The sequence below is a fragment of the Kogia breviceps genome, chromosome 3 (genome assembly GCF_026419965.1).
Source record: "Kogia breviceps isolate mKogBre1 chromosome 3, mKogBre1 haplotype 1, whole genome shotgun sequence".
In the NCBI taxonomy this organism is placed as follows: Eukaryota; Metazoa; Chordata; class Mammalia; order Artiodactyla; family Physeteridae; genus Kogia; species Kogia breviceps.
The window spans coordinates 12,775,177-12,790,435 of NC_081312.1; positions in this window are offsets into that span (position 1 = coordinate 12,775,177).

Genomic DNA, 15,259 nt, shown 5'->3' on the forward strand with positions numbered 1-15,259 from the left:
CAGTGTCCAAACTGTAGCCAAAGAATAACAAGAACCCCCCCCCAATCAGACTCTATAAGCAAAAGGAAGCAGAAATAACAAACCAAACCAGACCCACAGCATCTTCAGACATTGAATTCAACAGGTACATACTATAAAACAGCTGTGCAAAATAAGTTTAAATAAATGAGAAACAAGTGTGATGATATAGCTAGGAAAAGAAAGGGTTAGTTAACTGGATCATAGGTTGTTATAACTAAATCCAGTTAGAAAGAAAATAATGTCAGACTAGATTAGAAAGACAAAAAGACAGAAAATACAGAAGATATGGTAGACTTAGAAGAAGCAGTATGAAAATCTAAAATACAATCAGATGGAGTCCCCCAAGGGGAGGATAAGAGGGCAGAGGGCAATACTTGAAGAAAGGATGGTTGATGTTGTCAAGCGAATGATGAAAAACAAGAGTTTTGACTCAAGAAGCTCAACACATCCCAAGCAATACAAATAAAAGTGAAATAAATAGCAAAACTAAAGAGAACCAAAAAATAAAGCGTTAAAAAGCAGCCAGAGAAAATGAATATATTATCCTCAAAAAGGCAACCATTAGTAGCAATCAGAAATTATCTGATTTCTTCAGCAGAACAAGAGAAGGCAGAAGACAATGGAAAAATATCTTTAATATATTTAAAAGGAAATAACCATCAACCTAGAATTCTACAGCAACCAAAAATATCTATCAGGGACCAGGAAAAAAAATTTTTTCAGACAAAAACTAAGAGAGTTTGCCAAGAGCACAGTCTCACTATAGGAAATTATAAAAAGGTGCCTTTTAGGCAAAAAGAAAATGAGCCCAGATGGAAAGTCTGAGTTGGGAGAAAAAATAAAGGGTAAAAAAGCTAACACATAGATGGGTAACTCCAAATGTATTAAATAATAAAAAGAATGTCTTGTAGGGTTGTGACTAGATATACTATGCAAACGTTAACAGTCAGAAAGCTGGTATGCTGTATTAATATCAGATGAAATTGACCTTAAGGCAAGAATCAATACTAAATTAATGACAGTCACTTTACAGTAATAAAGGGTCAATTAACCAGGAAGCTATAGCCAGTTAAAATGTGTAAGCCCTTAATAAGATGACCTCAAAAAAAGTGAAAGTTGAGAAATAGAGGAATCTACCCACAAAATGGGAGATATTTTTTTTTTTTTTTTTTTTTTTTTTTTTTTGCGGTATGCGGGCCTCTCACTGCTGTGGCCTCTCCCATTGCGGAGCACAGGCTCCGGATGCGCAGGCTCAGCGGCCATGGCTCACGGGCCTAGCTGCTATACGTCATGTGGGATCTCCCCGGACCAGGGCATGAACCCGTATCCCCTGCATCGGCAGGCAGACTCTCAACCACTGCACCATCAGGGAAGCCCAATGGGAGATTTTTAAGTCTCAGTAATTAAAAGAACAGCAGACAAAAATCTGTAAGAATGTATGATTTGAATGGCAAAATGAGCAAAGTTGACCTAATGGTCATATATAAAATACTGACCATAACTACTACCATATTACAAATACTTCTAAAGCACATACAGATAAGTTATGAAAATTGACCATATACTGGCTATAAAGCATTCTCAGCAAATTTAAAGGATTGTAATTAATCAGACTCTGTTCCCTCACCACACTGCAGTTAAATTAGAAATCAATTACAAAACAACAACATAAAAGTTAATCCCTGTGTGGGAGTCAAAAAAGAAATCATAGTGATCTTATAAGATGTTTTTAACACAGTGATAATGAAAATACTTCACACCAAACCTGGTTGGGGATGCAGCTAAAGCAGTGTTTAGAGGAAAACATTTCATCTTAAAAGTGTATACTGGCCTTTGAAAAGGACAAAGTCTGCAAATAAATGAGATAAGCATTCATCTCTTGAAGTTAGAGAGAGAACAACAATGTAAACTCAAATAAAATAGAAGGAATGAAAAAACTAAAAAATAAACAGAAATAAATAAGCCAGGAAGTAAGCATGCAGTAAACAGAAAAAAAAAAAAACAAAAACCGGAAAAACTCAGCTATCTTGGATGATGCAAACTTAGGTGGTAAAACTATAAACATAAGCCAGAAAGTTAGTACCATAAAATGTCAAAACAGAGGTTACTTTTAGGGGAAGGAGTAATTTTGAATGGGATGAGGCAGGCAGAGGGCTTCTGAGATGCTGGCCAACTATATAGGGTGGTTACACAGTTGTTTGCTTCATAATAATACTATTATTAAAATTTTTATTTTGAGAACACTACAGATTTACATGTAGTTATTATAAATAATACAGAGGGATTCCCAAGTACTTTTTACCCAGTTTCCTCTAAGGAAACGACTTATAAAACTATATATAGTGTAATACCACAGTCGGGATATTGACATGGATACAGTTAAGATACAGAACATTTCCATTGCCACAAGGATGACTCCTGTTGCTCTTTATAACCACACCCACTTCCTTCCAGCTCCACACATGCCCACCTCCTCAACCCCTGGCAACCACTAATCTGTTTTCCATTTCAATCATTTTATCATTTCAAGAATGTTATGTGAATGGAACCATAGGGTATGCATCCTTTCGCTTTTTTCACTCAGCATAATTCTCTGGATATTTATCCAGGTTTTTGTGTGTATCCATAGTTCATTCCTCTTTATTGTTGCATGGTATTCCATGGTATACCATGGAAGTTTCTAATTTTTCTAGGAAGTTTCTAATTTTTCTAGGAAGTTTCTAATTTTGAAGTCCGATTTATCGATTTTTCTCCTATGTCTTTTGCTAGAAGTTTTATAGTTTTACATCTTACATTTAAGTCCCTGATCCATTTTGAGTTAACTTTTTAATAAGGTATGACTTGGTTTTTAGACAGATTTGAGGGGTTTTTTTAAAACTATAGTTTGTTTAACCATTCACCCATAAAAGTTCATCTGGGTTGTTTGAAGTTTTTAACTATGACAAAGAAACTTCTATAAATATTTGTGTACAGGTTTTGTGTGAGCATAGGTTTTCAGTTCTGTGGGATAAATGCCCAGGAGTGCAATTGCTGGGTCATATTTCATTTTAGTTTTTTAAGAAAATGGCAAACTATTTTCACTAGTAATATATGAGTGATCCTATTTCTCTGCATCCTCACTAGCATTTGGGGTTGTCACTATTTTTTAATCTTAGTCATTGTTAGGTGCACATGATATCTCATTGTGGGGTTTAATTTGCATTTCCCTGATGGTTAATGGTGTTGAACATCTTTTCGTGTATTTGCCAGCTGTATATCCTCTTTGGTGAATGTCTGTTCATATCTTTGGTCATTTTCTAAGCGGATTTTGTGTGTGTTGTGCTGTTGAGTTTTGAGCATTCTTTGTATATTCTAGAAAAAAATCTTCTGTCAGATAATGTGGTATGCAAATAAATCCTCCCAGTCTGTTGCTTATCTTTTCATTCTGTTAACAGGATCTGTCACAGAGGAAGTTCTAATTTTGATAAAGTCTGATTTGTCCATTTTTCCTCTTATAAACTGTGATTTTGGAGTTGAGTCCAAGAATTCTTTCCCTTCTCCTAGGTCCCAAATAATTTCTCCTATGTTTTTTTGCTAAAAGCTGCATAGTTTTACATTTTAAAGTACAGGATCCATTTTGAGTTAGTTTTAAATAAGGTGTGAAACTTGGAGAGAGGTTCTTTTCTCCGCTCATGGATGTTCTAAATCTCCAGCGATATTTGTTGAAGTGGCTTTCTTGCTTTTTGTATAACATCAGTTGAGCTTATTTGTGTGCATCTGTTTCTGGGTTTTCTATTCTGTTTCATTGATCTTTATGTTTAATTCTGCATCAATATCACACATCTTGATTACTATGGCTATATGTAGTAGGCTGAATGGTGGCTCCTCTCAAAATATGGCCACATCCTAATCCCCGGAACCCATGAATATCACTTTATATGGCAAAAGGGTGAATATTATCTTATATGCCAAAAGGTGTGATTAAGTTAAGGATCTTGAGAGGAAGTTTCCAGTGAACCCCTAGTTTCTTGGGTTGAAGATTTCTTTTTGAGGAGATTTTAATTACAAGTTCATAGGGCTTAATAATCATAGAGCTATTCCAATGATCTGTTTCATATTGGGTGACTTTCTACTTTTTCACTTGTACAAGTCTGTTTGTAATTGCTAGTTCAGGCATTTTTATGATGGTTACTCTATAATCTTTCTCAGATAATTCTAACATCTCTGTTACCTTGGTGTTAGCATCTGTTGAATGTACTTTTTCATTCAATGTGAGCTCTACCTGGTTCTTGGGATGATAATGACTTTTCAATTTAATTTGGGACTTTTTGGTTAACATGTTATGAGACTCTGGATATTCTTTAGACCTTCCTTTTGGCTGCTTTTTTCTGACTCCACTCAGGGAGAAGGAAGGAGTGGTGCCTTGTTACTACCAAGTGGAGGTAAAAGTCCAGGTTCCCACTTGGCCTCCTCTGACATCCAAGCTGGGGTCCTCCTCATTACTGCTGGGTGGAGATGGGAGTTCCAGCCTCCCTACAGGCCTCCAGTCATACCTTCCTTCCTGGGAGTGATAGGAGTACTTGAAATCTATTCCTTCCCCACTATACTCACCAGAACTGCTTTAATTCTATAATTTGGCATTTCTTGTCTGGTCTGGGACAGTTACTTTATAGGACCCCCCCCTTTGGTATCACCTCTCTCTGATCCTTCCTCCACAATGCTTCCAGAGTGATCTTTAGAAAACACAAATATTCCTCTACTTAGAATTCTTTCATAAATCCCTGTACCCTCCAGAATAAAATCCAAAACAGAGGCCTTCAGGATTTGGGTCCAACTGAGTTTTCCAGCACCATCTCAGTCCACTATACGTCTCTGTACTCCATCTGCAACAAACCATTTTTCCTGGGATGTGGGCCCTGACAGAACTGAGGCCATGAGGCAATAAGAAAGCAAGAGAAAAAAAATAACACATTCACTTTTTCCTCGCATCTCCTCCCCCTCAACAGTCTCTTGCCATTCCTCCTATGGACTAAATCCAACCAGTAGCAAGAAGCCAGAGGGCAAGAGAGCCTGGTAAAAAACTCCATGGAGATCGGTCCCCCAGGCCACAGAGCAGGGAAGGGAAGGGTAAAGAATGGATATGGCTGGGGAGGAGCAGCCAGATGGAGAGTAACCAGCACAGTGAACTTCAAGTCAATCTAAGTTTTAGAGCAGCTATGAACCAAAAGTCTCAAATTGCCAAATGCCATTCTTATCCCTCAAGATCATAAAATTTTCTAACAGAGTTCATCAGTGTGCAAATACCAGCATCCCAGGTCTCAATTCAAATGTAAGGGTGTTATACAAGATTCCCTTTTCATTGTATGGGTAGCATCATTATTTTGCTCTCTATGCTTTCAAGATTCTTCATATGTCAAAAAAGAATTAAATAATTATACCCACAATCATACTCTGGTTAATATAATACAGTTGGTTAAACACATACCCAACTATTCTCACTGACCAAAACATCTTCTCATGCCTCTTACAATAGCCATTTCCTAGGATGTAGAATGTTTTTCATTATTTTCAGGGAAAACATTATTCTTCAGCAGAATCATTTAAATCCACCCAATGGACTTTTAAACAAACAGATAATCTTGTCATTATATGTGGTTAAATGCTACACAATAGCTGCTAGAATCCATAAGTAGAACAACTTGTACTATATACTTTGGATACTAAGTAAATATTAAAAATGAATTTTGTAAATGAACTTTAATATTTTAAGACTGAAGATTAAGCACTTACACCGTCAATAAACTTGAAAACAATATTTCTTAGACTAATCACAATTGGATAACAGGGGATTCCACCTAATAGACATTTAGTAAATAACTTCATGGGTAATTTCCGATGTTAATAGCTTTTAAAAAATCATTTACCAACCTGAGTTAGCTCTAGCCTGCTCTTTTTAAGTTTTTCATTTAGTTAGAATTGTTATTAAATGTGTACCTCCAGATAGTTCAAAAAATTCAAATAATTCCACAAATATTATGATAAGTAACAGTTCCCTATAGACAACATTCTCCCCATTTCTTTTTTAAAGGCAACCACATAAAATTCTTTTAGCTGTTTGAATATTTACCCCCTGTATTTCTAAAAAAACCCTGCTTTTATTGCCACTTTTGTGGGTTTTTTGACTGCACCCGCAGCTTGTGGGATCTTAGTTCCCTGACCAGGGATTGAACCCAGGCCCTCAGTAGGGAAAGCCTCATGTCCTAACCATGGGACCACCAGGGAATTCCCTACTGCCACTTTAAAAAAGTTATAATCTATTAACTTTCCACCATGGAAAAGGGGGTTTAGCTTTCTCATGAGCCCCACCATGACCACCATACATTAACACTCAACTCTTCCCAGCCCCCACTATAGTTTTATCAAAATTTAGTCAGATCATTATTCACTGTTTACATTACTTGAACAATGTAAACCACTTTCACAACTAAGCCATGTTTCTTTTCCTTCTCTGAAAATCTTTTTGTTTTTCTCGCTTTTAGTTTTCTTTTTTTTAAAGATTTTTTTAAAAAATAAATTAATTTTTTAAATTTTTGGCTGCATTGTGTCTTTGTTGCTGCATATGGGCATTCTCTAGCTGTGGTGAGCAGGGGCTGATCTTCATTGTGGTGTGTGGGCTTCTCATTGTGGTGGCTTCTTTTGTTGCGGAGCACGGGCTCTAGGTGTGCAGGCTTCAGTAGTTGTAGCACATGGGCTCAGTAGTTGTGGCTCATGGGCTCTAGAGCTCGGGCTCAGTAGTTGTGGCACATGGGCTTAGTTGCTCCACTGCCTGTGGGATCTTCCTGGACCAGGGCTCAAACCCATGTCCCCTGCATTGACAGGCGGATTCTTAATTACTGCACCCCCAGGGAAGCCCCTGCTTTTAGTTTTCGATGCACTTCTCACTATTTTATCCCCATAACCTGCCTTTGCTGGATCTTGTTTCCTGGCTCCCATATATTCCGCTTTATTAGTTTAATACCTCTTTTTGGTGGGGCACATCTTCCAGTAGCTTCCAGAGAAAAAAAATATGGGTGGCCAATTTTCTGAGATCTTGCATGTCTGCAAGTGTCTTTTTTTACTTTCCACTTGATTGGCTAGGTATAGAATTCTATATTAGAAACCATTTTTCCTCAAAATTTTGAAAGCATTGCTCTATTGTTCCCTGGTTTGCTATATTGCTGTTGAGAAGTCTAATGCCATTATTTTTCCGGATTCTTTTGTGTGAGAAGATTTAAATATCTTTCTGTTGTCCCTAGGGTTCTGATATTTTGTAATGATGTGCTTTGATTTTGCTCTATACGCATGTTATGGGTCAGACACCGTGGTGGGCCTTTCAGTCTGGACACTCATGTCTGTCAATTCTGGGAAATCGTTTTGAATCAATAATCTTAATAATTATTTTCCTTCCATTTTCTCTGTTCTCTCTGTAACTCCTAATGTTCAGGCTTTGTTCTTTCTGGAAGCTCCTCTGATTTTCTTATCATTTCTTCCTATATATGTTTTTTTGATCTACTTTCAGGAGATACTCTTAACTTTACTTTCCCACTCATCTATTGAATTTTTCATTTTTGTTATTATACTTTGTTCTCTGAATGTTCCTTTTTAAAAGCACCCCATTTTTGTTTCATAGGTGCCACATCCTCTATCTCTGAGGATATTAATAGGTTTTTAGAAATTTCCTGTTTTAAGAATAGTTCCTGTTTCCTCCAAGTTGCTTTTCCCTGCTTGCTTGTTGCTTCAGCATCCGTATGCCATGTTATGAGCTTTTCTGTTGTGGGCCTAAGATCTCTACTCACATTTAAGAGTAAGAAACTAAAAAGCTGTTTGGAAATTATGCGAATGGGTTGGGTTTGTCAACTGTGGATGCATTGTGGAATGACCTGGCTAAACCATTTTGTTAAGAAACCCAGTGATTTAGCATCTTTAAAATTTTTCCCTTTATGATCAGATTGTGCAGAGAAGTCTGCCACCTCTTGCCTAGAAATGGGGAAAGTCTTCTCAGGGGTACCATGATTCAATATGAAAACTTCCACTTATTAACTGTGTCTTCAGATTAGCCACCGCCCCCCCATACTCTCAGTCTCATCTCTCTCTTATTCCAGGCACTACTGTGGTGACCAGTGCTGCTTGGGCACTCATCACATTCCCACAGATGCAACTTAACAGCTTCACCATAGCCCTGTGTCATATGCTTCTCACCTCCCTCCCAGGACCTCTCTGATGCTATAATGTGGGGATGCCATGATGACCTGCTCTATGCCCATGCAGGCAAGACCCAGAAATGTAGGGGAATTAACACTCTATGGGGTAACGTTTTGACTGAGGGACACGGGAGCTAATGAATAAATGCTTTCCATCTCTCCCCTCAGACTAATGGCCCTGTAGGATCAAGCAATCATCCACACACAGCAGTGGCCATGTTGGCTAACACCTCCCCATATCGGCTTCTCCTCCTTTTCTGCCTTGTACCCCTCTTCATTGCTTTTCTCTATGAGATAACACTTCCCAACAAAATACTCATTCCCAAGTCTTTGTCTCAGACTCTGCTTTCTGAGATACCATAGCTAAGACACCTCAGCTTCAACTATGCTTCAACTCTCCCCTTTCCCACACTGATATTGCTAGCCCAGGCTCTCAGTTTCAATCAGTCCTGCACAGAGCCTGAGAAAGTAACAGTGACTCTTAACTGCCATTCAGAGAAAACACAGTGTTCTGGTTTAGTCATTGATCAAAGGAAAGTCCTATTCTCATTCTTTATCATATTTACTCCCTTCATTTTTTTCCTTTGATCCAACTTCAAATAGAAATATAATAATAATACCTGTATAAATAAAAGTTAAGTTTAACTAAACAGAAATTTTGAGACCACCTAAGGGGGGAAAAAAGATACCACAGAATTTCAGCATAGTATAAAATATCTATACAGTCCCTATAAGGTTGGTTTAATCAGATCTGACCCATATTTCCCAAATCAAATCTCGGAACCAGAGTCAGACGTTTGAGATATAGACTGTGCTCAAAAATCCATTTCATACAGTCATTGTATCTACTTAAGTAAAGAGTTCTTCCATAAGAGATAAGGAGCATATCAGAAGAAAGTTTTTTAAAAATGCAAAACTATTTCAATCCCATCTATTCTATCCTTGGAAAATATACTACTACCCCCATGTCTTTGAGCTTAGAATCAACTACCCAAGCAAATACATGTCCTAGTTACTATTGCTATGTAGCAAATTACCTCAAAACTTAGTTGTGCTTCTAGAGAGAAAAAAATACAAAGCATTAGGAATCAAAATGGCTCCAGACTTCGCAACAGTTGCACCAGAAACAAGAAGACAATGGTGAAACACTCAAAATTCTGAAAGAAAATTACCTCCAACTTGGAATTTGATACTGAACTAAACCTTCAAGTAATATTGAGTCAGACATGCAAAAGTTTCAAAAAAGATTCCCTTCCCATGAACTTTTTTCAAGAAGCTACCAAAGGATGTGGTCTACTAAAACCAGAGGGTAAAACAACAAAGAGAGGGCATGGATACAGGAGGACTAGGACTAGACCATGGTCTACTTACGAGCAGAAAATGAAATGACTGTGCTCATGTCAGGAATCAGTACCTGGCCCCTGCTCAGCCCCACCAGATGACCCCAAATGGAAATCTTTCATTTCCCGGACTCGTTCACAGCCTTGCTCCCTGAATTCCCCAAAAGGGCCCTTCTGAATTTTCAGGAAACCTGAATCCATTTAATGCCCGCAGACTATGATGATCTTAATCTGCTCGGGCTGCTGTAACAAAATGCTATAGACCAGGTGGCTTCAACAACAAATATTTATTTATTATTTATTATTTATTATTATTATTTATTTATTTATTTATTTATTTATTTATTTATTTATTTATATAGCGGTACGCGGGCCTCTCACTGTTGTGGCCTCTCCCGTTGCGGAGCACAGGCTCCGGACGCGCAGGCTCAGCGGCCATGGCTCACGAGCCCAGCCGCTCCGCGGCACGTGGATCCTCCCGGACCGGGGTCACAAACCCGTGTCCCCCGCATCGGCAGGCGGGCTCTCAACCACTGCGCCACCAGGGAAGCACCCTATTTTAATCATTTTTAAGTGTACAGTTCAGTGGCATTAAGTACATTAATTGTTGTGCAACCATCACCACCATCCATCTCCAGAAATTCTTCATCATCACAAACTGAAACTCTGTCCCCAATAAACAATAACTCCCCATTCCCACCTTCCCCAGCCCCTAGTAACCACTACTCTACTTTCCATCTCTATGAATTTGACTATTCTGGGTACCTCATACAAGTGGAATCATACAATATTTGTCATTTTGTGTTTGGTTTCTTTCACCTAGTATCATGTCCTCAAGGTTCATCTATGTTGTAGCACATGACAAAATTTCTTTCCTTTTTAAGGCTGAATAATAGTCCATTGTATGTGTACACTACATTTTCTTTATCCATTTATCTGTCAATAGACCTTTGGGTTGTTTCTACCTTTCAGCTATTGTGAATAATGCTGCAACCAACAAGGATGTATAAATAGTTGTTCAAGTCTCTGCTTTCAGTTCTCTTGGGTATATACCTAAAGTAGAATTGCTGGATCATATGGTAAATTCTTTAATTTTTTGAAGGACATGCCATTCTGTTTTCCATAGCAGCTGCACCATTTCATAGTTCCACCAGCAATGCACAAAAGTGTTCCAATTTCTTCACATCCTGGCCAACAATAGCCCTCCTAACATGTGTGAAGTGGTATCTGATTGTTGGTTTTGATTTCCAGTTCCCTAATGATTAGTGATGTTAGCATCTTTTCATGTGCTTATTGGCCATTTACATATCTTCCTTGGAGAAATATCTGTTCAAACCCTTGCCCACTTTTTATAATAGCGTGTTTTTTGTTATTGTCGTTGAGTTGTAGGAGTTCTTTACATATTTTGGATATTAATTCCTTATCAGATATGATTTGCAAATACTTTGTTTCATTCTATGGGTTGCCTTTTCACTCTCTTGATAGTATCCTTTGTACAAAAGTTTTAAATTTTTATTAAGTCTGATGTATCTATTTTTCCTTTTGTTGCCAGTGCTTTTGATGTCCAAGAAATCGTTGTCAAATCCAATGTCATGTCCTAAGTTCTTTTCTAGGAGTTTCATAGTTTTAGCTCATATGTTTAGTCTTTGATCTATTTTGAGGTAATTTTTGCATATGGTGTAAGGTAAGGGTCCAACTTCATTCTTTTTACATGTGGATATCTTTTTACATGTCCAACTTCATTCTTCTTCATTTGTTAAAAAAAGACTGTCTCCCACCCTGCCATCCCCCAACCCCCGCATTGGATGGTCTTGGCATCCTTGTTGAAAATCACTTGATCATACGTGCAAGAGCTTATTTCTGGGCTCTCTATTCTATTCCATTGGTCTCTGGATGTCTGTCTTATGCCAGTACTACACTGTTTTGATTACTATAGCTTTGTAGTTAGTTTTGAAATAAGGAAGTGAGAGTCCTCCTATTTTATTCTTTCTTAGACTATTTTGGCTATTCAGGGTCCCTTCAGCTTCCCTATGAATTTTAGGATAGATATTTCAATTTCTGCAACAACAAAAAAGGCATTAGAATTTTGATAGGGATTGCACTGGACCTGTAGATTGCTTTAGGTAGTATTGTCATCTTAATATTAAGTCTTCCAATCAATGAACATGAGATATCTTTCCATTTATTTATGTATTTTAAAATTTCGTTCAGTAATATTTTGTAGTTTTCAGTGTACAAGTCTTTCTCCTCCTTGGCTAAGTTTATTCCGATTTTATTCTTTTCGATGCTACTGTAAATGTAGTTGTTTTTTTCAAAGTGTAGATTTTTATCCTGTCACTTTTCTGCCCCAGAAACTTTCCATGTCTCTCCATTCATCTTCAGAATGACATCCAAACAAATATCCAAATGACATTTCAGGCTTTCACAATCTTGGCCCAAACTCCCTTTTCTGCCTAATTTCCTACTTTCCCTCAGTTTGGGCTCCCCAGCCATGCTGATCTGCTTACAGTTTCCTGAATTTCTATACATGTTCATATCTCCTTGCTGTAAATATTTTTTCTCTTAATCCTGCAGCCTCAGATGCTATTTTTCCCATTCTTTTGACATCAAACTCTTCAAATCTCATCCCAATGCTGCCTCTTCCACAAAACTCTTCTCTGACCCCTGCAATCATCAATTTTACCACAACTTCTGTGTCCATTCAGCATGACCTTTGCCTTAGTTTAACACTTATTTTCTTGTAGCTAATCTGTGCTCAATTACTAGGTGACCTTCTTAATTAGGCAGTTTAGCATTCAGTTCAACAAATATCTACTGAACATTAACCAAATTCCAGGCAATGTACTTGACATTGAGTATACATAAGAATGAGAGAAAGTCCTGCCTTCAAGGAGCTTCACAAGCTAGTAGAAGAATCAGGCATGTTAATAAACCAATAGTGCACAGGTGATAGTTTAAGTATTGAAAAGACACAGTGTTATAAAAGAGAAGATGGCTAAGGCTGTCTGGGATGGGAGCTGTCAGGGGAGGTCTAACAGAGTAGGTGATACCTATACAGGATTTAAAAGGAAACAAGATGGAAAGAACATTCTAGACAGAGGCACAAGGCTTAAGACACGAAACAAAACCTGACATTTAGGGAACTAGAAGCAGTCAACATCCCTGGAGTGGTGTTAAAATTCAAGGGGCAAGTAACAGATCATGAAGGGAGATGCTGGCTGTTTCAGCCTTTGAACTTTTAGGCAAAATAGTAATCTGCTGAAGAGTTTCCAGCATATCCCATATCAGCGCTCCCCAACCTTTTTGGCACCAAGGACCAGTTTTGTGGAAGACAGGTTTTCCACGGGTGGGGGTGGGGGAGGGGGGGATGGTTCAGGCGGTAATGCCAGCGATGGGGAGCGGCAGATGAAGTTTCACTCACTCACCCGCCGCTCACCTCCTGCTGTGCAGCCCGGTTCTATACCAGTCCGCAGCCCAGGGGTTGGGGACTCGTGTTATATATCACTGTATATAGGGATACGTATATCAAACATGTAATTCTGGTAGCAGGGCATTCCCTGGACTGGAATGAAGGGGGAAGCTTTGAAATTTAAAAGTACCCAGGACTTCCCTCGTGGCCCAGTAGTTAAGTATCTGCCTGCCAATGCAGGGGACATGAGTTCGAGCCCTGGTTCAGGAAGATCCCACATGCCGCGGAGCAACTAAGCCCATGCACCATGACTATTGAGCCTGCACTCTAGAGCCCGTGTGCCACAACTACTGAAGCCAGCGCACCTAGAGCTCTTGCTCCACAACAAGAGAAGCCACCGCAATGAGAAGTCTGCGCACCACAATGAAGAGTAGCCCCCATTTGCTGCAACTAGATAAAGCCTGCATACAGCAACGAAGACCCAACACAGCCGATAAATAAATAAATAATATAAAATTAAAAAAATAAAAGTAAAAAGTACCCAAATATTTAAGCTACCCACCTGTTCATTTTAATATACATCATTAGTAAAATAATGACTTCTATTTATCCTGCTTATATTATTATTCACTGGGGCACACACATAAATGACTATTTCTAGGACTAGACTGATACATTTATTGACAATTGAACATGAATAAAGTTCTTGGTTGGTTAATAAAAATTAAGCAACATCACAGATTTTTGCTCCTTTTATTACAGATCTATGTCAATGAAGTACCAATTGGGTTTCCAGCAGGAAAGCTTATCTTGCTACAACAGCTGTACTTCTGGGAGGGCTTGTCTTTATCAAATTTTTGATGGAAAGGAATAATAAACACATATGGAATTCATGTTAAAAGTTTTTCAAGAGAGAGGACAAACTACCTTCCTCTCTCTTTCAAGATTTTTTGGTGAGTGGAGGGGAGATGGATAGAATCCTGAACAATGAAAAGAACAGGGAACAAATCATAGTAATCCCAATTGTGATTTCCATTCCCTAGAAGTATCTTAAATAATTCCCAAGCATGCTAATTGAATGACAGACTTAGGGAATTTTTTTCAATTTTTCTTCTTTGTAAATAAATTTAACACTTGTTTTGCTTGTTGTTAACCCATGAAGAGTTGCTATTCAACATTTTCTAAGGTAGTTTTTATATTTAAAGAAATGAATTGTGGGTGGTAGTGAGTTCTCAGCTGGTCAAAGTCTGTTGTTGCTACAGGGTTTATCTAAAATTACCTTCATTTTCTGATTTGTTCATGATTACATTATGTTGAGGGTAGGATGAGAGAAACTGTAACATTTTTTTCAGAAGTATTATATAGCAAGTTAAATATTTAACTTACGAAAATAGTTTAGAACAAAAATGGGTGACTGATGGAACATTTTTCTGCTGTTTTTTCTGATTATTTTCAGCTGTTTATATTACATGGTCCTATGTAATAAAGTGCTCATGAATGTCATGCAAATGCTTATGTATGCTCATATGAGCATCTGCATTTATGGGGAGAATTTTTTATAAATTTATTGAAGGGCTTCCCTGGTGGCGCAGTGGTTGAGAGTCCGCCTGCCAGTGCAGGGGACATGGGTTTGTGCCCCGGTCCAGGAAGATCCCACATGCCGCGGAGCGCCTAGGCCCGTGAGCCATGGCTGCTGAGCCTGCATGTCCGGAGCCTGTGCTCTGCAACGGGAGAGGCCACAACAGTGAAAGGCCCGCATACCGCAAAAAAAAAAAAAAAAAAATTTATTGAAGTATAGTTGATTTATATATTGTATTAATTTCTACTGTACAGCAAAGTGATTCAGTTATATATTATTTTTTGTATTCCTTTCCATTATGGTTTAGTACAGGATATTGAATATAGTTCCCTTGTGTTATACAGTAGGACCTTGTTCTTTATCCATTCTATACATAATAGTTTGCATCTGCTAATCCCAGACTGCCAGTCCATCCCTCCCCCACCCCCCTTGGCGAACACAAGTCTGTTCTCTATATCTGAGTTGGTTTCTGTTTCATAGGTAAGTTCATTTGTGTCATATTTTAGATTACACATATAAATATCATATGGTATTTGTCTCTCTCACTTCATTTAGTATGATAATCTCTAGGTCCATCCAAGTTGCTGCAAATGACATTATTTCATTCTTTTTTATTGCTGAGTAGTATTCCACTATATACACACACACACACACACACACACACACACACACACACACACACACACACATA